At 38.9% G+C, this 24,153-nt stretch overlaps 1 pseudogene; it reads right to left on the bottom strand.

The window, feature by feature from the left end:
• Positions 1-8,611: 8,611 nt before the first annotated feature.
• On the bottom strand, positions 8,612-22,338 carry LOC136691496 (uncharacterized; annotated as a pseudogene).
• Positions 22,339-24,153: the final 1,815 nt, after the last annotated feature.

Genomic DNA, 24,153 nt, shown 5'->3' with positions numbered 1-24,153 from the left:
CATGCATTTGTATACAACCCCCTGTACTCTAATACCCCTAAATAGAATCCAGTGTGACCAACTGCCTTCAGAAGTCACCTAATTAGTAAATGCGGTCCACTTATGTGTAATCTATTCTAAGTATAAATACAGCTCCCTGTGAAGGCCTCCATGTTTTTTTTTTTTAGAAAACATTAGTGATCAAACATTCATTAATTTATTGTCTGTAACCACTTATCTAGCTCAGGGGCACGGTGGGTCCGGAGCCTCACTGGGCGCTAGGAGGGAACACACCCTGGAGGGGGCACCGGTCCTTCTCAGAGCAACACATCTATGGACACTTTTAAGTAGCCAATCCACCTACTAATGTGTGTTTTTGGACCATGGGAGGAAACCAGAGCATCCAGAGGAAGGCCACAGGGACATGGGGAGAACACACCAAAGTCCACAGAGAGCGTGGCTTGATCCCACAAACCCCAGGACCGTGGAGCTGTGTGACATCGACACACTATTTGTTGCGCCATCATGCCACCCTAGTGATCAGCATCATGAAAATCAAGGTCATGGTTGTAGAGAAGTGTAATACAGGGTTATGTTATAAAAAAGTATCCCAAGCTATGAACATCTCACTGAGCATTGTTCAGTCCATCATTCATAGATAAAAGGAATACGGCAAATGAGCAGCCCAGCCCAGCCCAGACTGCCTCCTAGGAAGCCTCTGAAGGGCCCCTGTGTCCAAGGACATTTCTGCAGGACTGTCAACTGCCCCTGCTCCCATGTTGGCTGTCTCTGCTGCCCCTTTTCCTATGTTGGCGGCCCCTGCAGCCCCTCTCCAGTGACCTTGGCACCCACTGCTCCCACACCAGTGTCCACGGTGACTTTTGCCATACTGAATATGATGCTTAGTTAGTGACGGCTGGGGCGGACAGTGATGCCTCTCTCCCTGATACCCTGAATAACTTCTATGCACGGTTTGAGGCACATAATGACATGGTGGTGAGGAAGACCATGTCCAAGTTGGATGAGCAGGTGTTGTGTCTGCCTTCATTGGACATGAGGGAAAACTCACACAGAGTCAACAAACGGAAAGCTGCAGGACCAGAGCAGAGTGCTCAGGGAATGTACAGACCAGCTGATGAATGTTCTCACGGACATCTACTACATCTCCCTGAGCAGCTCCACTGTCCAAACGTTACTCAACGCCAACATTGTCTCTCTGCCAAAGAAGTCCACAGTGTCCTGCCTCAACGACTATTGCCCCGTTGTATTCACTACCATCATCATCATGTGCTTTGAGCAGCTAGTCATAAGGAACATCAGAACTCAGCTACCCCTTCACTGGACTGTTTCAACCACTCAACAAATGATGCCATTACCACTATCCTTCATCTCTCTCTCACTCACCTGGGGAAGAAAGACACAAACATCAGAATGCTTTTGTCAGATTTTAGTTCAGCATTCAACATCATAGTCCCACAGAACCTCTTCAGAAAGCGAAGCTTGCTGGGCCTCAACACCTCCATCTGTAATTGGATCTTGAATTTCCTGCCTGGGAGGCCCAAGTCAGTCCAGATTGGGAAATCCATCTTCAGCACGATCATGCTGAACACTGGGGCCCCCCAGGGCAGCGTTCCTCTGTTGTTCACTCTGCTAACTCATGACTGTGTGTCAAAACACAGTTCAAATCACATTAGAATATTCTCCCTCCTGTATGGGGTCACCACAGTGGATCAGCCACGATCCGCACCATCAATCTGGCACAGTTTTTACGCCAAATGCTCTTACTGATGCAACCCTCCCTATTTATCTGTTCTTGGGGACTGTCACTGCAATGCGATGCATTCCAGTGGCTAGGTACACACACTCACTTATGGACAGTCTTCTGAGTTGACAATCCACCTACCAACGTGTGCTTTTGGCCCTTGGGAGGAAAACCATGTGGACATGGGGAGAACACACCAAACTTCTCACAGACAGTCACCCAGGGCTCGAACCCACAACCCCAGGATCCTGAAGCTGTGTGACAGCGACACTACCTGCGGCACCACCATGCCACCTCAAATCACATTACAATAGAATACAATAAAAATGTATTATCCACAATGTGATAATTCATCTTTGATCACTCATAGCATAACAACACAAAACAACATTTAACAACCACAACATATACAAACTAAAAAACAAAAAAAAAGTTAATAGAAGATACAACCGTGCTGGGTCTCATCAGCAAAGGCAACGAGTCCGCATGCTGAGAGGAGATGCAGTGGTTGACAGACTGGTGTAATGTCAACAACCTTCACCTGAATTCCAGAGTCTGAACTGACAGACTGCTCCATATTCACACACACACACATATATTCACCAGCCACTTATCCCAGATAACTCCATAAGCATTTTTGCACTTACTTACTACCTCACACTGTGACTCCAAACTCTTTTTGCCTATATATCTTGCACATTGTAAAATTTGCACATTCCTGTACATTGTAGGATTTGCAAATTACTTCCTGTACTCTTACTGTTCTGCAGCTGCTACCATTAAGACTGCTGTGTCTACAGAAAACATAGAATAAACATTTTGTCTGTCTGCACTTGTGTTTTGTGTTGCACAATGGTCCCAGAGGAAGGTTGTTTCATTTCACTGTGTACTCTGTATATAGTTGAAATGACAGTAAAGACTCTTGAATCTTGAATAGTGACCATGGCACCCACCAACGTTCCCTCATGCTGCACCTCATATGGTCCTTGCTCCAGTGCTGACCCCTTGTGCTGCACCATGTCCAGGCTGGTCTCCTGTGCAGCCCCCGGACTCTTTTTGTTTATGGCTGCTGACCATTGGAAGTGGTTGTGGACATTTTCGTGCATTGTCTGTTTTGTTTAACGTTGATTTGAAAGGACTATCCTTATTCCCCTGTCATGTGATTACCCTTCCCACTTGTCAGGTGTATTGATTAGTTCACAGGTGTATCAGGTCTAGGGTGTCTTTTTATAGCCCATGTCTGTTTCCTGGTCATTATCTTCAGTCTATGCTTCAGGATTCTGTCTGAAGGTTTCTGTGTTTGTTTGGTTTATTGTCAATTAGTTCTATATGTATTATTTTAGTAATGTGTTTAGTCAATTAGCCTTTCTGTTTAATATTTAACCTCTTTGTTTAGAGTTTAGCCTCTAGTTTTGTTTGAATTATTCAGATTTTATCTCCATTAGGTCAAAGGTGATGCACCAGTTATTCCCAGAAAAAGGTAATCACTGTGTGATTGAACTCAACAAGTACATCAATAATTTTTCAGATATGATTGCATGCTCATGATTGCAATGTATGCCTTCGAGGTTGAATATGAGATATTTTATGACTGAGTTATTTAAAAGTTTTTTTTAAACACATTTTTAACTGCCTCTAAGTAAGCTGGGGAATTTTGGGATGCTCTGTTGCCTCTGATCCATCTTCTAAAGGAGTATTTTCCTTCACAGGCAGAGTTATTACTGCTGCCTGTAAATTAGTTACAGAATGTTATACAATAATTCTCTGTTTCCTATTAGGAAGAGGTCAAAGTGGAATAGCACATGATTGCTGCTGGAGGTCCTGAATATTGGGTGAGAATCCAGGGTGAATCTCCAGAGTGAAATCTGTGCTGTCTCTGTAACCCAAGCCCCACCTTCACCTGTCTGCTAATCACAAATACTCCCACTCATCCACTACCCTTCCCGCTTACAAGACAGCTCCACAGACACCAGAACACCAAGGACCACCTTAAAAACACTAAAAAACTACCCCTAAAATATGGCTTCTATCTCAGGAAAGGTCATATGCTGATGTATTGTTCCTCTTCCAGCGACTACTTGCTTGGGTTACAAAACATCACTTGTTTGAGAACATTACTGCTGACATTTTCTTGATGGTAGGGAAGAGCTTATATGCCTCACTGGTTATCTTTATACATTGGTCTAGATATCAGAGTGTTAGGACTATGTGTAATTGCCCTTGGTCTGTTATTTTTATTTTTGTTACTTTGAGGGTACCCCTAAACAAAAACATTGACACTAAATGAGTAAAATTTTGATGGATATGAAAACAGACTCTCAAAACAAATTGTGTGTAATTTAGTTACATTGCTTAGGTTTCAACTTTGTCTAAAGCATTGCAGAAATATACTTGTTTCATAACCAATCTGTGACTGCTGTAACGTTTGTAAAACTCTTTATTTCTAATCTGTCTAAAGGCAACCGTGGGCTGTGGCCTAATGGTTAGAGGACCTGGCTTGTTACCGGAAAGTTGCTGGTTTAATTTTGTTGTACAGTGTACAATGACAAATAATTGCACATTATTATTATTATTTAGAGTCAGTCTTACCTAGTAATTAGCCATAACACAACATTATTATTATTATTATTATTATTATTTTCTTGTTTTCCTTTTTGTAAGTGGTGAACCTGAACAAGTATAAATATAAATATTTGCAGTAAGGTGATGTATGTTTGTGCCTTTTACTTTGAAAAAATCTCAAAACTTAAATGCCTGAATAGCTAATTTAACGTTTATACATTAATACCAGGAACATTGAGTAATATCATAAAATAATATATTTTGGTAATTGTCATTTGGCAGAAACTGCTATAAAAGTAAAACAAAGACGACTTTGTAAATAGTATAAAAATAATGCACTTAATTGATATTGTCTTCAAACATAACAAAAGTGACCATGTCATTATTAATTTTATGGTTTTGTAGTTTGAAATACATGAAAATCATTGTAAACCATAAGAATAATCTATACAGTTCTTGCATAAGGAGCTGAGGTACCCTGTACTGTTTCACAGCAAGAAAACCCCCATTACGCCCTATTATTATACATGGTGACACAGAATAGGTGTCCCAACATCATTTTTTGTGTTATTGACATGAAGCTATTTTTGTACTTATATTTAAAATTTTGAGAAAATCTATAAACTATATTGCAATCCATAATAATAATTTAATCCAACCTAATATAAGATGTCAGCGGTTGGGGTTATGGTTTCTATTTGCTAGTGCCCATGTCACCACTCTGACTTAAGTTATCTCTGGCCAGGAGATCTTAACTTTAATTGAGCTGACATCAATGCTACTGGATACACATCAGTTACAATTTGGTAATTACCACAGTAGTGGCATTTTCAGACATTGGTTTTATAGGTTTTGCTTTCAGAAACAGGTTTGGTGTTTCATTTCTTTATGCATTATTGATGTCACTCAGCCTTAGGTTGTCTGTGGCCAGAATATATTACCTATCATTAAGCTGACATCACATTACTGTAAGGCTTGTAAGAGACTGCAGTGAAACTGACTGTATAATTGTATACTCATGTACAATAAACTGTATGTAATGTCACAGGTAGTTAATCAGAACTGGACTTGAGTTCTGTACTTCTATTACTTTATTGCTTTTGTATATATATCAATACTTACATAGTTTCACATATTGCTTTAACACAACAATATGGTATTTATTAGTATCCTTTGATTTTAAATGCAAGTTGTTGGGCATTAAATATAGTAGCATGACAACAATTCACTGGACAATTTTCCTTTTTATCATGATGCTTTTTCTTATTAAAAATTCTAACTGATACAGTTCGCAGTGAAATATAGCTTTAAAACAATGTCTGTGGCAAAAGAAACTAGAACAAAAGTGAAAAGGAAGTGCTTGAGAATGGTCAATAGTCATTGGTGACTTCACAGCCGCTTCATGACTTTTACGTTTGGATAGCTTCTACTAGCTCCTTGTCATGTCAAATGTCAGCATCTCCCATTGGTTCAAATCTGGTGGAGTCTCAAATTTGACACCTAGCACTAGCCTGGGTAGGAGCTGTTTGTTCAGAGATGTACCATGACACTATAAGTGCAGTTTAATTTTGGCTTGTTGTCATGATGTAACAGATGGTGGGGAAGATACCAATGCTCTTCTGATTGTTCTACCTCTTCAGGCTGTAGTTTACTGATGTGTCCTGCTTGAACAAGCTTGGTTATTTCTGTTGTGTAGGTGACTGCTTTAACAGGATCTCCCTTGAGTCTCTTCTCTGGGTTTCTGAGAGGTGCAATGACAAACTGGATGGAACTCTTAACCTTAGGTGTGCTTGGTTTTTGCAGGAGTGGAATCAAATAACATAGAATTCCATTAAAACTGACTCTCTTTGTTTTGCATTCAAGAAGTTTAATGGCTTCTTGGTCCTCTCAGGAATGAACCACCAGGTTCTCATTTTGATAAGGCAGACTGTCAAATTACCATAGTCTCTCCATATGTCAATAAAGGAGGTAACCAGAGGTAATTGTTGAAAGCAAAATGTACGGGTAGCTGGAGTTGAACGCGCAGGAATGCTGATTTTGTTGAAGGAGTTGAACGCGCAGGAATGCTGATTTTGTTGAAGGAGTTGAACGAGCAGGAATGCTGATTTTGTTTGCTCTACATCAGCTGTATACACAGCAAATTCACCAGTGTTAAATCAACACTATTAGTGTTAACACTGAGAGTGTTAACTTGTTACACTAACAGTGTTAATTTAACACTAATAATGTTGATTTAACACGGTTAAATTTGCTGTGTAGGGCGGCACGGTCGCACAGCAGGTAGTGTCGCAGTCACACAGCTCCAGGGACCTGGAGGTTGTGGGTTCAATTCCCGCTCCGGGTGACTGTCTGTGAGGAGTTGATGTGTTCTCCATGTGTCTGTGTGGGTTTCCTCCCACAGTCCAAAAACACATGTTGGTAGATGGATTGGCAACTCAAAAGTGTGAGTATGTGAGTGAATGTGTGTGTGTGTCTGTGTTGCCCTGTGAAGGACTGGCACCCTCCAGGGTGTATTCCTGCCTTGCGCCCAATGATTCCACGTAGGCTCTGGACCCACCGTGACCCTGAATTGGATAAACGGTTACAGATAATGAATGAATGAATGAAAAATTTGCTGTGTAAGTCAGTTCTCTCACCAACACACATTCAGTAATATTACCCTTAATATGAGGTTTCATGTGAATCTGCTTCACTGGGGAAGGAGAAGGAATGCTTAAAGAGGAGGAGGAACTTGGATGTAAATTAGGCAGAAGCGTAAGTTGTTTATTTTTATGAGTTGCTCCCATATACTTAGTATAACTACTTTAGTTTGCTTGTAAGCTGGCTATTTGAGCAGTCTGTTCCCTCTGACTATTAGACATCCATTCCATCAGTCCTCTTTAAAAATCCATATTCAGTAGGTCTGTGGCATTGAGCAGCTGATCATCCTCCACTACTGGGAGTTATATCTTCTTGAAAACCAGTCACTGAAGTCACTGAAGTATGTTTCTCTGACTCTCTCTATGTGTAGTGCATTGAGGGAATCTTGATCACTATAGTCAAAGTATAATTCTCCAAATATCAGGGGATGTGAAAACACCTTGAGGGTCTCAGCTGAACCTTTGTATGAGGGTGACCTTCTGTTTTGTTTTCTGATGACATTTGTGATGTAGCCAAGAATCTGGCTCAAAGAAGCTCTGTTGAGTATTGTCTGAGTTGACTGGTTTATATTGGCCTTGGTTGCTACAGGGCTCTGTCAGAGAGAACAAAGTTATCAAGTCTGACTGAAACTCAAGTGAAGCTGAAACTAAGATCATCCCTGACTGTTAACTATTGTGTATTATAGCAACAGGAAGGCTGCATGACAGAATAAAAGCACCCATTTTAGTAAAAATGCATAACTTACTCTGCACCAATATTATCAACAGCTATATCCAAAAGAAACTATTGAGAGACAATCCAAAATAATAATTTCCAACAGAAGCATTTTAGCATTATTTCATTATGAAATTATTTACTTAATCAGACACTATATTTTTGTAGTAATGTGTTAAGTCATTTACTGTTTAGTGTGTGTGTGTGTATGTATGTATGTATGTATATATATATATAATTTAGATTTGTTGTGTGTGTGTGTGTATACAAAAATAAAAAATAAAAAATAATAAATAATGGGCTCCGGTTTCCTCCCACAGTCCAAAAACACACGTTGCAGGTGGATTGGCGACTCGAAAGTGTCCGTAGGTGTGAGTGAATGTGTGTGTGTCTGTGTTGCCCTGTGAAGGACTGGCGTCCCCTCCAGGGTGTATTCCCGCCTTGCGCCCGATGATTCCAGGTAGGCTCTGGACCCCCCGCGACCCTAAATTGGATAAGCGGTTACAGATAATGGATGGATGGATGAATAAATAATGGCACTTAAACAACACAATGTAACTCCTTAGTATGTAACTCCTAAGTCAATCACACTTTTGTGAAATCAGCCTTTCCAGTTAGGAAGCAACACTGATTGTGAATCAAATGGAACCAACAACAGGTAGAAATGAGAGGCAATTAGCATAACAACCCCTATAAAGGAGTAGTTATGTACATGGGGACCACAGACCATTTCTCTGTTCTCATCCATTCTGGCTGATGTTTTGGTCACCTTTGCATTTTGTCAGTGTTCCCCTAGAGGTAGCATAAGGCTGTGTGTACAACCCACAGAAGATGATCAGGTAGTGCAGCTCATCCAGGATGGCACATCAGTGCAACCTGTATCAAAAAGGTTTGCTGTGTCTATCAGTACAGTGTTCAAAACATGCTGGAGATACCAGGAGACAGGCCAATACATCAGGAGACATGGAGGGAGCTGTAGGAGGGCAACAACCCAGCAGCAGGACCGCTACCTCCTCCTTTGTGCAAGGAGGAAAAGGAGGCGCAGTGGGTGAGCCATGCAAAATGACCTCCAGCTGGGCCACTAATATCCATGTTTCTGTGCAAACAGTCAGAAACAGACTCCATGAGGGTGGTATGAGGGCTCGACGTCCACAAGTGGGGCTTGTGCTTACAGCCCAACACTGTGCAGGGCAATTGGCATTTGCCAGAGAACACCACGATTGGTAGATTAACCATTGGTGCTCTGTGCTCTTCACGGATGAGAGCAGGTTCACACTGAGCACATGTGACAGAAATGACAGAGACTGGAGATGCTGTGGAGAACGTTCTGATGCCTGCAACATCGTCCAGCATGACCAGTTTGGCACTAGGTGGATAATGGTGTGGGGAGGCATTTCTTTGGAGGGCCACACAGCTGTCTATTTGCTAGCAAGAAGTATCCTGACTGCCATTAGTTACTGGGATGAGATCCCATTGTGAGACCATATGCTGGTGCAGTGGGCCCGGAGTTCCTTCTGATGCATGACAATGCTAGGCCTCATGTGTGAAGTGTGTCAGCAGGTCCTGCATGATGAAAGCATTTATGCTATGGACTGGCCTGCCCCTTCCCCAGACCTGAATCCAATCGAACACATCTGGGACATGATGTCTTGTTCATTCCATCCACCAACACCATGCTGCACCACAGACTGTCCAGGAGTTGACTGATGCTTTAATCCAGGTCTGGGAGGAGATCCCTCAGGAGTACATACACTGCCTCCATAAGGTACATGCCCAGACGTTGTAGGGAGGTCATATGGCATGTGGAGGCCACACACACTAGTGAGCCTCCTTTTAACTTGTCTTGAGGAATTTTCACTGGAGTTGGATCAGGCTAATTTTGAGCATGATTCCAAATCTAGACCTCTATGTGATAATAATTTTGATTTACATTGATCATATTTATGTTTTTGTAAGAAGTCACTTCGTGCCATCACTCACCAGCAGGGGGTCTGGGTGACACAGTAAAAGAGAAGCTGGCAGCAGCTCTCAAAACTCAGTATCTCAGAAGCCCATACACTAATTAGTGCTGATTGAGCCTGATCAGACACACCTGCTGGGCCCAGCACCAGGTAGACAGTATGGTACTTAGCAAAAGAGGTAAAGAAAGTAAAACCTAAGGGGAAAAAAATAAACAAATAAATTAAAAAAAGAAGTAACAGGGAGTCTAAATAAGGAAAAAAAATGTTTAGAACAATTGGAAGGCAAAGGTGAGCTGAACTTAAAGGGTTCAGCTCATTGGCTTTAAGTTTATTTCTGTTAAAAAAAAAAAGTACACTTTAGTTAGCAGTGTTACAGTGTCAACGCTGATATTTTAAGTATTTGTAGATATGTATTATGTTGTTTGTGCTTGTTGTAAACCAGTTCCTTAATTACTTACCACAAGTGTCCAGTCTATCTCCCACCCCCCAAATGGTGGACGGTTATGATTCTAATGCCTGCCTTCCTTACCTTTTAATGCAAATGACTGCCCTTCAACTGTGCAGCTGGTGAAGGGTTTGCAATTGAACATTAATAAAAATGTCATGACAACTGAAATATGTTGGCATTACAGAAATTCTAATATTCTCAGTGTGCATGTCTTTAATGTATATGTGATCAATCAAAGTGCCATTGTCAGTGGTGGCTTCTTTTACAACCTCAGTAACCATAATTTTACTTCCATAATATTACTAGTTGAATTTGTTACAAAAAGATTTTCACTGAAATCCCCTATGATAATTTTTCCACCAGTAAAACCATCCATATGAGCAATCAAATTTGTGAGGTTATTTTGGAACATTATCAGATTGTAGGAAGGAGGTCTGTACAAAACTGCTGCTATTGTATTAAACTGAGGTATAATAAACTTCATGCTTTGTAATGACAGCTCAATATCTTGTTTTGCAAAAATGGCACTTTCTATGAAATGTTTTATCTTCAGTTCTTCCAAAGAAGTTATGTGATTTAATGCAACATATACTTGTCCAGATGCTAATGAAACAACACACTTTTCCACACTCAGACCATGTACTTTGTGAACAGTGCAAGCGCAAGCTAATTTCAGGGGAAAATGATGTTGCATTCCACCACATTTCATTACTCTTTCTTCCCCTTGCCCAATTGGAGTTGCTATTTCAGGGCCTGGTTTTAAAATATTTGCCTGTTCTGTGATTCTCAAATATCACATATTTTATTGATGGAAAGTCATCTTCAGTATCAAAACACACTTCAGCAACCGTACCAAATGCACCATTTACAAATTCATCTGCCACATCAATGTTTTTGATAACACAAGTATTTACTCCAATATTTAGTGATTCACACAGAGATGTTTGAGAAATGTTAACATGATGACCCTTCATTTTTCTAGCCAATCCGTTTTTGCAACTTTCTCAAAGTCTTTAACACAAATAGCAATAGTGTTAGTACATAGATTTTTCAACATGTTTCTGTTATGAACATCCACTTAACTATTTGTTGCATAAGTAAATAGGGAGGTACCATCCAGTTTGTCATCTTTTTCACATAGTTTCAGCATGTTAACATCTTCCAGCAATTTATCATGTATTTTGTGTGTCTCACCACATGTTTTTGCCTCATGACGCATGTAAGTTAATCCAAAGCAAAGTGATTCTGCCATAGATTTACACCTTTAGGATCACTATACAGACTTTTTCCTTTCACAGGAGCAAGTTGATAGAAATCTCCAATAATAGAAACTTTTCCAAACACAAAATAATCGCCTATGGTGTCAGCATCTTTCTCAAACAACGACATATTGAATTCTACAATCGTTTTCACTTAACATAGTTCATGAGAATATTTCACACAGCCAGGTTTATAGAAATTATCATAAGTGTTGGAAGTAGGAGGCTTCAACTGACTATCCAAATAATGAGGTTAATGTAGTTGCAGAATGCTTTTCTGGGTGCTTTGTTGGTGAAAACTGAACATATCGCACAACAGCATCTGTCTACAGTGGCCGAGAAGGGCAAAACAAAGTTACAAAAATAAAAACACTTTTACAAGCTGTGAAACAATTTTACCAACCCAAAAAACTTTTAAAAATAACCGAAACGTATTTACAAACGGTCAACACACTTTTACCAGCCCAAAACACTTTTACAAACGGCCAAAACACTTTTACAAACGGCCAAAACACTTTTACAAATGCCCAAAACACTTTTACAAACGGCCAAAACACTTTTACCAGCCCAAAACATTTTTACAAATGGCCAAAACACTTTTACAAACTACAAATCAGATGGAAAGGGTAGGTACATTATACAGGAAGTAAAGAGAGATGACGTTATGGTGTTACTCCGGGAGCTCAATCCTCGAGGATGCAAAATGAGGGCGCACAGAAGGTTTATACAAAGAACCTATCACTTGATGGCACACAAATAATAATCCATCAGTCATCGCTCACAATTTCCTCACTTGTGCACGGAAACTTGCACGGAAACCATGAGACTGAGGACCGAATGCGATACGGAAAATGGCATTATGGCTGCAATTCAGTGAACCCTGCGTCACCAACACACTGATTACTACTCAGGAGTGTCTAGCCACATGTACAGCTCATCCACCAGCAACCAACGAATAGAGTCGTGGTGGTCTACATTCAGAAAGGGAAGGTACGTGCCCTTAAGTATTTATTTGCATACACGTAATTGTTGGTTAGTCTAAATATTTTTTTACTTTTTGCTGTCAATCAGAGTGATTAAAATTAACCACATTGTAAAGAACCTAAATTCAATAATTAAATGCATTAAAACCCCAGGTATTATAATTATTATATTATATAATATTATTTTATATTATAAAATCGTTGTACAGTACAATTAACATGATTATAGAACATTAATGGTAATTAATGCAATCAATTTCTATAGGTCTCAGTTCTGGATGGAGTTATTTGCAAACCTCTAAGATGCAGGACACTTCAATTTTAAAACATGAACATCAAGGCTTATTGAGGTTTTGCATCAGTGATGTCATACAGAAAGACCTGGATGAATGTGTGTCACTGTGGAACAGTCACAGGATTTGAACTTCAAGAGCAGCATCATGTCCATGAGGAGTGCCTAATGAACTGTACTACTTACCACACAGGTCATTAATTGGTGATGGCTTATTACTTCCCATTAGCTCTGATTTGTAGCTTATATGTAAATGAATGCATTTATTGAGATCCATTCCTCAATCTAGATTTGGCTCCAGAGACTGTGGATTTAGAATTCACTGGACAGACCTTGATGCCTTCCCTGAGTCAAGAGAGTCGATTAATCCTTGTGGTGACTCTAACATCCAGGAGTACTTGGACTTTGTTATGGAGCACAATAAACTAGAGGAGCCAAAGGACTGGGAGTCTGCATCAGAACTATACCTACATCTTAAAGAAATTGCTCAGCTATAATTTTTCTGACAATGTAACAGAGTACATTGAATGTATGCTCCCTCATCTGACCCTGCTGAAAAAAAAGCAACCTGGCAAGCTTAAGCCCTATTCAGAATTTATAAAAGAATTTGGTGAACTAGCTGCTAATTTAGCAGTGTCCTGTGATAAGTTAATAATTGTAGGAGACTTTAACATTCATTTTGAGAAAAGTGATGATCCCCTAAAAAAGGCGTTCACATCAATCATAGATTCTGTTGGTTTCACACAAAATGTATCAGGTCCTACTCATTATTGTAATCACACACTAGACTTGGTTTTGACCCTGGGCACGAACATAAAAAACCTAAATATTCTCCCTCAGTCTTCCACGGTCTCAGACCACTACCTAATTTCATATGAACTGAGTTTAGATATTAAAAAATGTACATGCCCACATTACTATCTAAAGCGCTCACTAACCCCATCTACAGCCCCTAAATTTACTGAAAACATCACTGATTTATTGACCTCAGTCAGTAGTCCAGCAGACCCACTGGAGCTGGACAGACTAACGGACTACTTAGATAACACTTTTCGATCAACTTTAGATAGTGTAGCACCGCTTAAGCGTAAAAAGCTACAACAGAAAAAACTCGCTCCCTGGTATAATGAAGAAACACTCACCCTAAAACAAACCGTAAGGAAATTAGAGCGGAAATGGCGGTCGACTAAACTGGAAGTATTTCACTGTGCCTGGAAAGACAGCCTTATCCAATATAGAAGGGCGCTCGTCAATGCACGTTCAGCACATCTGTCCTCACTGATTGAAAATAATAAACACAATCCTAGAGCACTCTTTAATGTAATCTCTAAATTTACAAACAATCGGGCAGCTACTAATCCACAGATCCCAGCCATTCACACCAGCAATGCTTTTATGGACTTTTTTTAACAATAAGATTAAAATATTAGACAAACAATAAATACCATATTATTAAATCCAGCCTGTCTGTCATCTGGTGTGGATGATATAGAACAAAATATATAAGAAAGACTAGAGGACTTTGACCCACTACCACAGCTAGAACTGGAGAAAATCATCTACTCGTCAAATTGTACGACCTGCACACTTGATGCAATACCAACAAAACTATTTAAAGAAGTATTACCAGTCATAATCAATCCCATTTTAACAATCATAAATTCGTCCCTTAGACTAGGTCACATACCCAAAGCATTTAAACTAGCAGTTACTAAACCCCTGATCAAAAAACCGAATCTTGATCCTGGTGTACTATCCAATTACAGACCCATCTCTAACCTTCCCTTCATATCTAAGATCGTAGAAAAAGGTGTGGCCCAACAACTTAGGTCATACTTGCATAAGAATAACATATATGAAAAATTTCAATCTGGTTTTAGGCCAAACCATAGCACCGAAACAGCTTTAGTTAAGATAACAAACGACCTTCTTCTCGCCTCTGATCGAGGCTGCGTATCCATGCTAGTTCTACTAGACCTCAGTGCAGCTTTCGATACAATTTATCATACTATTCTGCTAGAAAGATTAAAAAACATGGTTGGAATAACAGGAACAGCCCTATCATGGTTTAAGTCTTACCTCACAGATCGCTATCAGTTTGTAAACGTAAATAATGTTTCTTCTACTCATACAAAAATGAGATTTGGAGTTCCCTAAGGCTCCATTTTAGGACCTTTACTATTCATATTATACATGCTGCCACTGGGCAGAGTTATTAGCAGGCATGGCATTACCTTCCACAGTTACGCAGATGACACACAGTTATACATATCAGCCAAACCAGATGACAGACCTACACTAAAGAATATGGAGGACTGTGTTAAAGAAGTGAAGCATTGGATGTCATACAATTTCCTTCTGCTAAACAGCAACAAAACCGAGGTTCTCCTTCTAGGTCCAAAACCTGCTATAAATAAGGTATCAGACATAATACATAATTTTGACTTCCCTGTTCTCCCTAGCTCATCAGCTAAAAATCTGGGTGTTATAATTGATTCAGATCTAACATCTAACATCCTACATCTTCGTAACCTCGCTAAGTTAAGAAATTCCTTATCCCTCCCAGATGCGGAAAAATTAGTTCACGCTTTTATTACATCAAGATTAGATTATTGCAATGCACTTTTATCAGGATGCTCCAGCAGAAACTTGAGTAAACTCCAGTTAATTCAAAATGCTGCAGCCAGGGTCCTCACTAAAACTAGAAAATTTGATCATATCAGCCCAGAATTATCGGCCCTTCACTGGCTTCCAGTTAAATTCCGTATTGATTACAAAAGTCTTTTACTCAGGTATAAATCCTTACATGGTCTCGCCCCTGAATACTTGCAAGACCTCATCACACACTATGAACCACCAAGATTACTCAGATCTCAGGGCGCCGGCCTCTTACTAGTACCCAGAATTCATAAGACTTCAGCAGGGGGGAAAGCCTTCTCCTACAAAGCCCCTCAGCTCTGGAACAATCTTCCAGCTAGTGTTCGGGACGCAGACACAATCACTATGTTTAAGGCTCAAAACACACTTGTTCAGTTTAGCCTTTGGCAACTAACCTCTGTCTAGTTTAAGGTTGTCATTTCAGGAACTCATGGACATGGAGAATCAGGGTAAACCTGGATGATGTGCTCACAATTTCTCTTGCTTGGAACGAAAGGATGTCTTTTCCTGAGCTCCTTCTGGTTTCCCTACTCCCAGTCTGTTACAGTCAGATCCGTCACTACACTAAAGAAAATATTCACATGCTCTTATTCTCTGCTGCACTCAACTAAACTAACTGCTTCCCTTTACTGTTTTACTGTTTTCTGAGAGAATGGTGGCCTACTGATGGAAGATTGTTTGCTGGATTCTCCTGCAGACCAGACCAGACCAGACCAGCTGCTCACCTTATTATTATTATTATTATTATTATTATTATTATGTAGCATAATGACACTTCATTGGTGATCATTTAAAATTCAATCTATAGTTTGATCAGAAGAGGATGGGTCCCCTTTGTGAGTCTTGGTTTCTCCCAAGGTTTCTTCCTCCAGCCTCGAGGGAGTTTTTCCTTGCCACTGTCGCCTTCGGCTTGCTTGCATTGGGCTTTGATTTAAATGTTCTGTTTTGAAACTGTGAAGCTGCTTTGTGACAACGTCAGTTGTAAAAGGCGCTATACAAATAAATTTGATTTGATTTGATGACTTAAGATGGTTAAGGTTGCTTACCAGCATAGGATGTTTTCACCTAGATGACAAACCTTTTAGCCACCTTGACCATCAAGGAACAGCTCACCAGGGAGAAAAATAAATTAAGTTTCAGATAACAGTAACACATAAACTCTTTATTGTACTGTAAATAAACATGTCATTCCACATACTCTATTTGGGTTTTCTTTCTTCATTACATCTTAGAGGTATTAGTTTTTAATGTAATGAAACAGTCCAAATGTAACAATGTGATCAGAACATTCACAAAGCTCATTCACAAAGCTAATTTTCTCATTCACAAAGCTAATTGTTCACTTAATGAAGTATTAAAAGTGGCCAAATCCTGGGGAATTCTGAATTCCAAAGTCCATATTTGACTTAAACACATTGTATGAATCAAAAAATGGTAAATTCAGTTTGTTCGAACATGAATTTGCCATTGGGAATGGTGAATCATCTAAAAACTCAATCTTTGGGACCGGTTCCAATCCAGATGGGGGAAGCGAAGTTAGTCCACTCACAAACATGGAAATGTCATCCACACACACAGCGGCCTGGCCTTCTGTAAAGAAACAATTTTCATGCACATCTTGGTATAAAGTGTTTAACTAGTAGTAAAAAAAAAATATTTATTAAGCAATCCTTTGCAAACCTTCACAGTCAAGAAGATAGTCTGCCCAGTAACCCAGCATTTGTCCTTCTCTAAGTCTCCTGTTGCTCCCTGATGGACTGAGGTCTGGTTTGAAAAGTCTGTCAAGTTCAAGAGCAGTCAGCTTCTTTTCTGAGTGGGGCAGCACAGTAGCCAGCAATGTAGGGTACTGCTGCAGTGCCAGAAAATTAAGGTCCGAAAGACCTTCTTTAAATCTGAAGAATAAAACACACTGTTACACTGCTGTATAGAGCAATTCATAATGTGTATGGGCAATAATAATCAAAATAAAATGACAACCAACTAAAAACAATCATGCTTTAAGAGTGTTGTTAATAATTCAGCTGATGTCATTTTTAGTCCTCCATAACATTATGTAAAGACATTATTTACATAAATAAATATACATTTGTCATGAAAAAAGGGTATACTTAAATGTTTATATCTATACATTTACATATATCAATATTTTATTTGCTTTTTCTGTATTTTTAAATTTACTGATAAAATAAAAATACAGAAAAAGCCCAAATAAATGTGGATATATGGAAATGTATAGATACATTAAAAACATTTATTTTAAGTGTGCCCTTTTTCATGACAAAAAAATGTATATATACAGTGGAACCTCTACCTACGAACTTGATCCGTTCCGTGACTCGGTTCGTAAGTGGAAAAGTTCGTTCCTCGAGTCAATTTTCCCCATTTAAAATAATGGAAAAGCAATTAATGTGTTCCAGTCCACCCCGAAAGTCACCCTTTTTGCACTGATATATGTTTACAAAACTCTCAAATTAGTAAAATAAAAAATACATGTAGCATTACTAAAAATAAAAAAGAAATACAGTGGAAACAGTAATAAAAAAGATATAAAAACGTTTTGAGTGGTTACATATCGCTACCTTGAAGACGTGACGACTGGCTGGAGGAGTAACACAGGCACTGGCTGTATGATGGGAGTTGGGTGGAATAACGGAGAGTAGGCGGGTGAATGTGGGGAGACGTAGATACGTCGTAGATAAGTGTAGATACGGCTTAACTTAGCACGAATTTCGATGTCGACTATTTAGACTAATGCTAAATTACTAAAGCTACAATTTGCTAATCTTAAAAGCTCAGTCATGTCTGGGCGCACTGGGCGGCAGAGGCTCGGGTTCGTATATATTATATATTTAAAATTAAAAATATTTAATAGAATTTTTTTTTCTTAATGCAGTTTTAGTCCTCCATACCATATTGCTTTGAATATGGCAAGGTGATTAAAAAAAAACAACAAAAAAACTAAGACTAAGAGGTGTTACCTGTCAATTACAGATGAATTGCGGTCAAGAATATACCATTGGAGATATTCTGACACAAGTGTTCTCTTTTCTTCAAGAGTAGCCACATGTGTCTCAGACAACCAGCTGTCTGTAACATTGTGCTGTACCTTAGAGTACATTCTTGCAGAGCTTCCACAGAAGCAGCGCTCTCAATCTAAAAGACAAAAGCATATACTGATCAACAATTTAATTAAAACTACCTCCTTTTCGCTATACTCTTTATTTTAATCTCCACTTCCCAAATACGTGCACTTTGGACTACTTCAATTACAGGCTGTATAACACACAGACTAGTCAGTCTGTTTATGTGCATACTTTTAGTCCCCTTTTGCCTAGTTCTTCAATGGTCAGCACCAGCCAAGAGCAGGTATTATTGGATGATGGATCATTTGCAGTACTGCAGTGATGGTGACCTTGAAGTGTGTTAATGTCTGTGGTGCTGGTATGAGCGCATCAAACAGTGCAGCCAAAGTGTTTAAATCCCTCAATATCACTGCTGGACTGAGAATACCAGTTAGACCACCAACCAAAAGTGTCCCATATACTCATTCAAGACACAAACACATCTGTGTCACTGCAATGTTGAGAAAGATCCACCACCCAATTAATACATGCTCTGAGCCCTAACCATCTCTAACTCTGTCAGGTTTTTCCAGGCTTTTTTTTAAATAGTGAGAGTTCTGGGGGCCAATAACAGCACTGTACACTATCAAAGCAAGAAAACCACAGCAGCAGCAAACACAAATATTAACAAAGACACATAACTAGGCTATACCTGTAGAATTGCAAAGTGCACCTATATGGTCAGTTGTGCTGATGTTTGGCAAGTGCATGTGTAGAAGGAGATGGTTTTTTATGTTATGGCTAATCAGCTCCATAACTATCTGCTTGTCTTCATTTTCATCCCATTACATACACAGCTTAATCCTACTTCCTGTATCACTACAGAATAATAAATATGGCTTTTGTTCTGTGTATCATGGAACTAAAGTTTTTTTTTAAACGAAATAATAAACCCAACCATAGCCTTACATTTTTCTTACCTCTTGCAAAGCTTTCCCTATTTCTTCATCAGTTATTAGCTCAAATGTTGGTTTGAATGAAGACTGACCTGCAAGGTAAGCACAAGATCTTCTGACAGGAAATGAGGGCCTGGACCTCCATGCACAACTGAGACTGCAATCTTTCCTGCCAAGTAGTACTCATCCTCCCTGACAGCTGTGTATGAAAATTATTCATATTTCTAAATTCAGATAGGCTACATAATCCATTAGAATTCAGATAAAACTCAGCAAATTGTTGCTTAATATCTCTGGAACAGTTAACAAGTCATATCACTGATGCACTAAGTGGAAGTCATACACTATACCATTTGCATTGTAGATCAAGAAACGTTGCCCTGGTGGTCCATCAAAAATAGGCCGATCTCTTAGTTGCTTCATTAGTAAAGTTAGAAACTCTCGTCTTGGACCACCGGCATCAGTCCCATCTTCAAAAGCACCAGCATCATCAGTAAATTTGACCAGCATGTCACAGGTTTCAGAATAGGTTGCATGCTTGAAACCTCGGATTGCTCCATCCCACACATTGGACCTTGAAATGTTGAACCGGCTGACTCTTCCATGATCAATAGGATGTGACAGGTTTTTGATAATATCAAGTAGTGTAAAATCTGCATTCTCTCTATAATTACAGTGACCTATATATTGGTTTAAATTCCAAACAACACACAATTTGCTGTTTTCACAAAATTGATGTGCAGTACAAGGCTGTTTTCAAACATTATTATACAAATGAACTATATCTTTAATCAGTAAATGTAAAGAGAAAGTTGCCACTGTCAACTCACTTACGTCATATCTGGTATACTCTCGGTATTTACAGGAACAGGCTCATCCTCCTCCTCAACACATGGCGCATAGAGGACTATGTATCTACTGTATAGAAATGATCAATTTCTTGTAAAGGCTACTCCATCCATTTTACACTAAAATATGCTTTGTAAGTGATTTAAAACTTACACAGATCCCTAAAGTGCTTTTTGTAAGTTAACCACTCTACAGATAATTTAGAAACAATTTACCATTTTCTTTTCCATTTAGTCTAAATATCTATAAAGTGAGCCATCACATTGTCTTTTTTTGGCTTACCTGTAGCTGGTAGACTTCGCCAGACTGCATCCAGGTGAATTCAGATTATCCTCAGAATCAGATATTACTATCTGATTAATAAAGCGACATAAAGAAACCTTAATATCCAACACCACACAAAACTGAAAGCAAATACATTGCGGTAAAATCTGCTTCAATATCTGTTCAGCGTTTGTTGTAGAAGAATTCCACAATTTATCTCTGAAACATGTTAACATTGCTACTTTAGTGCAACGGGGTATTACGGAAATAGCAAGGTAATGTAAAGGTATGGTAAGCCATAATAATGTAGAAAATTGTGCTATATTTCACATCATTATACTATTTCACTCTTTATTTTGTCAAAGGAAAAACTCTGGTCTCAACATAAATTCAAGGGTCTGCTCCAAACATCTGCTCATCACATTGCCAGCTGAGAGACAAATAACTTAAATTTAGATGTTAGTACTTACACTTCCTCTTTGTGTTTGTTTTTGGGTGTGCTTTGGTTCTGGGGTTTAAAAACCTGAGCGTAAAAACATAAATCTAAACAAATTTATATAGCCTGTATTTTTCTTCCATTATGACATACATACATACATTATGACCAGCCAGTCCATTAAAGCCACCTATTTTTATCCCTACTCTTATTCCATTTTATCAATTCCACTGACAATAGAGGCACACTCTGTAGTTCTACAATTACTGACTGTATTGTTGACTGACCGTACTGTCTTCATACTTAGTTAGCCCCCTTTTGTCTTGTTCTTCAAAGGTCAGGCCCACCCCAGGTCAGGTATTATTTGGTGGACTACTCTTAGTCCAGCAGTGACACGACTGGTTTAAACTCTCAGACTGCAGCACTCGTACCAGCATTATACACTTTAACACATCACTGGCACATCTGTGCCAATGCATTGATCAGCCACCCAAATAATACCTGCCCTGTGATGGTCCTGACCATTGAACAGGGTGACAAGGATGAAGTATGCAGAGAAACAGATGGACAGCAGTCTGTAACTGAAGAACTAAAGTGAACACATTTGGTCAGTGCAGCTGATAAGATACATATATAGATAGATAAAATAACTGAACAATAATCAAAATAGTTGACATCCAATAAAATGCAGTTTAAAACCCTACTGCCCTTCCAAGTATAATGCACTACAGACCTGCTGAACCAAAATATTGGCCAGCATTAGGAAAATTCAGCGCACTGATTATATGTACTTTTCCCTAATTATTTATTTGATGTTAACTCACTACAGTGTCAGCCTGATTGAATTCAGCTCTGCTCCTAGTTGTGATGACAATTTCAGGATCTAAGTCCGATTCTGGGCCACCATCGACTGCAGTTACAGGAGACAAAAACAAAATCAATGTTATGTATGTCACAGTAGTTTAAAATGTGATATGTAAAAAAGTATAGTACTAAATCATCAGACCCACAAACCTTCTCTAAAGTCTTTTTCTAGGCATATGAACAATGAGATCCTGCAATATGTCTTGCCTATTTCCTTTTTATATTCATCCAGTGTGAATGGCCTTTCAGTCCCAGGGACGTGGACCACCTCGGAGCAATCTGGATACAAAAGGACGATACAAAAGGAAATGGATGGTCCTTCATCCATTTCCTTGTAAAATACTTTCATTTTCTGGACATCTAGTTTCAGCAAATCAGGTGCTGCTATCTCTGGATCTGTAAATAATGGGAGGGTTCTCCCTCTTACAGGTTTTAAATCAAATCCATGTGGCACCATCAATCCTCTATGTTAATCTAGGAAAATAAAAGTAAAAGAATATGATTACTGTAAATATACTATATTTTTGTTGCATAGCACATTTAACATCACACTGACCTACTGAACTTGTCTCTTTTCTTGTCTGAGTCGTCTCTTTGGCCCACAGCTAAAGGACTGTCTTGCTTTTTATATGATGGTTCTGTATTCCATGAACTGTTTATACGAGGATTTTTAGCTGGAACAAACAGAGCTAATCAACATTTTGGACAGAAAGTATTCATTCCCGGGGGGAATTCAGGGGGAGAATTACCCTCTCTTGAAAACGTGACTGCAATATCTTTATTCATGGTTTTACTGCGGTCAAGCCAGACACCTTTTGAGAAACATGGTTTCACTAGCCACACTTCAGATTTTCGTGTGTAGATAATAATGACGACTACATTATATATGCTCTTACCATTAAAAGGAGAAGACAATATACAGTGGGTAAGTATAGATTTTATTCAGTAGTATAATTCAATGTCCAAGTGAATTAAAATAAAAAACAAGGTGGGTACTCCTTAAATCCTGAGACAAAAATACATTAGCTGTAATATCCTTTAATAAACAACCCTTGTAAAACCATTATTTTTAAGTGTGTAGGCATTTCACTCTTTACAGATGTCACATCATGTCTGTACAACATCCAAAAAAATATCCTGATCCACAGTCAACAATCACTGTATTTGTGTTCTCCTTTTAATGGTAAGCTGGTCAAACCACACAAAGAACACAGATTTAAAACTATCTATCAGTTTTCAGTGTTACAGCTGGTGTTGACCTTCAGTTGTAATATTCTAACATCCTTTAATTATTTTATTTGACATGATTTTGAATGCCTTTTGCTGTGTTATTGTACACTGGATACAATTTCATTCATGTCTTTGTCATCTTCTGATTGCATTTTGCATGTCACAAACTGATTGACAAATGCTACAACTTCATCATTATCACTTTTGTCAACTTGAGGTGCATTTTCAACCCAAAACAAACAATGAACATGAGGTGAACCTTGCTGTTGGAACTCAATTCTGTAGAAGAATTCCAAGATTTTTCCAATTGGTTGTGCGTCAGACATAATCACATCTTTAAGGAAGCATTTAAGTCTATGAACAAACATTCTGGCTGCTGTCACAGGCTTACTTTTTAACAGGGCGCATCATTCTGACCAATCCAGCTCATCAATTGATGTTTCTCTCCCATCATGTTTAAGAATGGTTTGCATTAGTTCTGGCCATCGGAGATCGACAGAGGAAAAGGAGCATAACCATGTGGGATTACCCAGTTGTCTCACCATTGCAAACAAGTCTTTTTGTACAGTCTGCCAGAAAGCACGTGTACCACGGATATGTCTGAGGAACTTCATCATAATTCAAAATCTCATGCACAACATTTATAATATAATACCATTTTTATTGCCTCCATTGTATCTTTTGCGCAAAGCAATTAATTGATGTATTTGACACAATCTGGTAGACAAATACAGACAAATACAGACCACAAAAACTCCAAGTTTTTGGCAAAACGTCCATCAGCATTGAACATCCTTGTGTTCAAATATCTGGACAGTGTTAGTTTTTCCTTTGTTCCTATGTTCATGAAAAGTGCCTGTGCCTTTTGGAAAAAGAACTCGAAATCATTTACCTCATTTGATTCATCATTCCTTATTGGATTAGCCTTATTGGATTGTTACCAGGTGCCACAGACATTATTCCATCAAAGTGCTGATCCAGCATCTCTTGAGCGACATCAACAGGCTGTAAGTATGCGTCCATAAACATACCATTGTTGCTGTCTGTCAGGCAATGTTTCATTAATATTTACATCATCTTCATTGTTCTCAGTGTTTTTGTCTTTGTACTGCACACATGCATTATCTTTCTCTTGTGTTTCATCTTCAATTTTAATTAGTGGATTAACCCAACAATTATTAAAGTGAACGTTTGTAAAATTTGTTATACTCATAATAATGCATCCTTTATTTTT

The sequence above is a fragment of the Hoplias malabaricus genome, chromosome 3 (genome assembly GCF_029633855.1).
Source record: "Hoplias malabaricus isolate fHopMal1 chromosome 3, fHopMal1.hap1, whole genome shotgun sequence".
Lineage (NCBI taxonomy): Eukaryota > Metazoa > Chordata > Actinopteri > Characiformes > Erythrinidae > Hoplias > Hoplias malabaricus.
The sequence above is the reverse complement of the archived record's forward strand: the minus strand, read 5'-3'. Positions and strand labels throughout refer to the sequence as shown.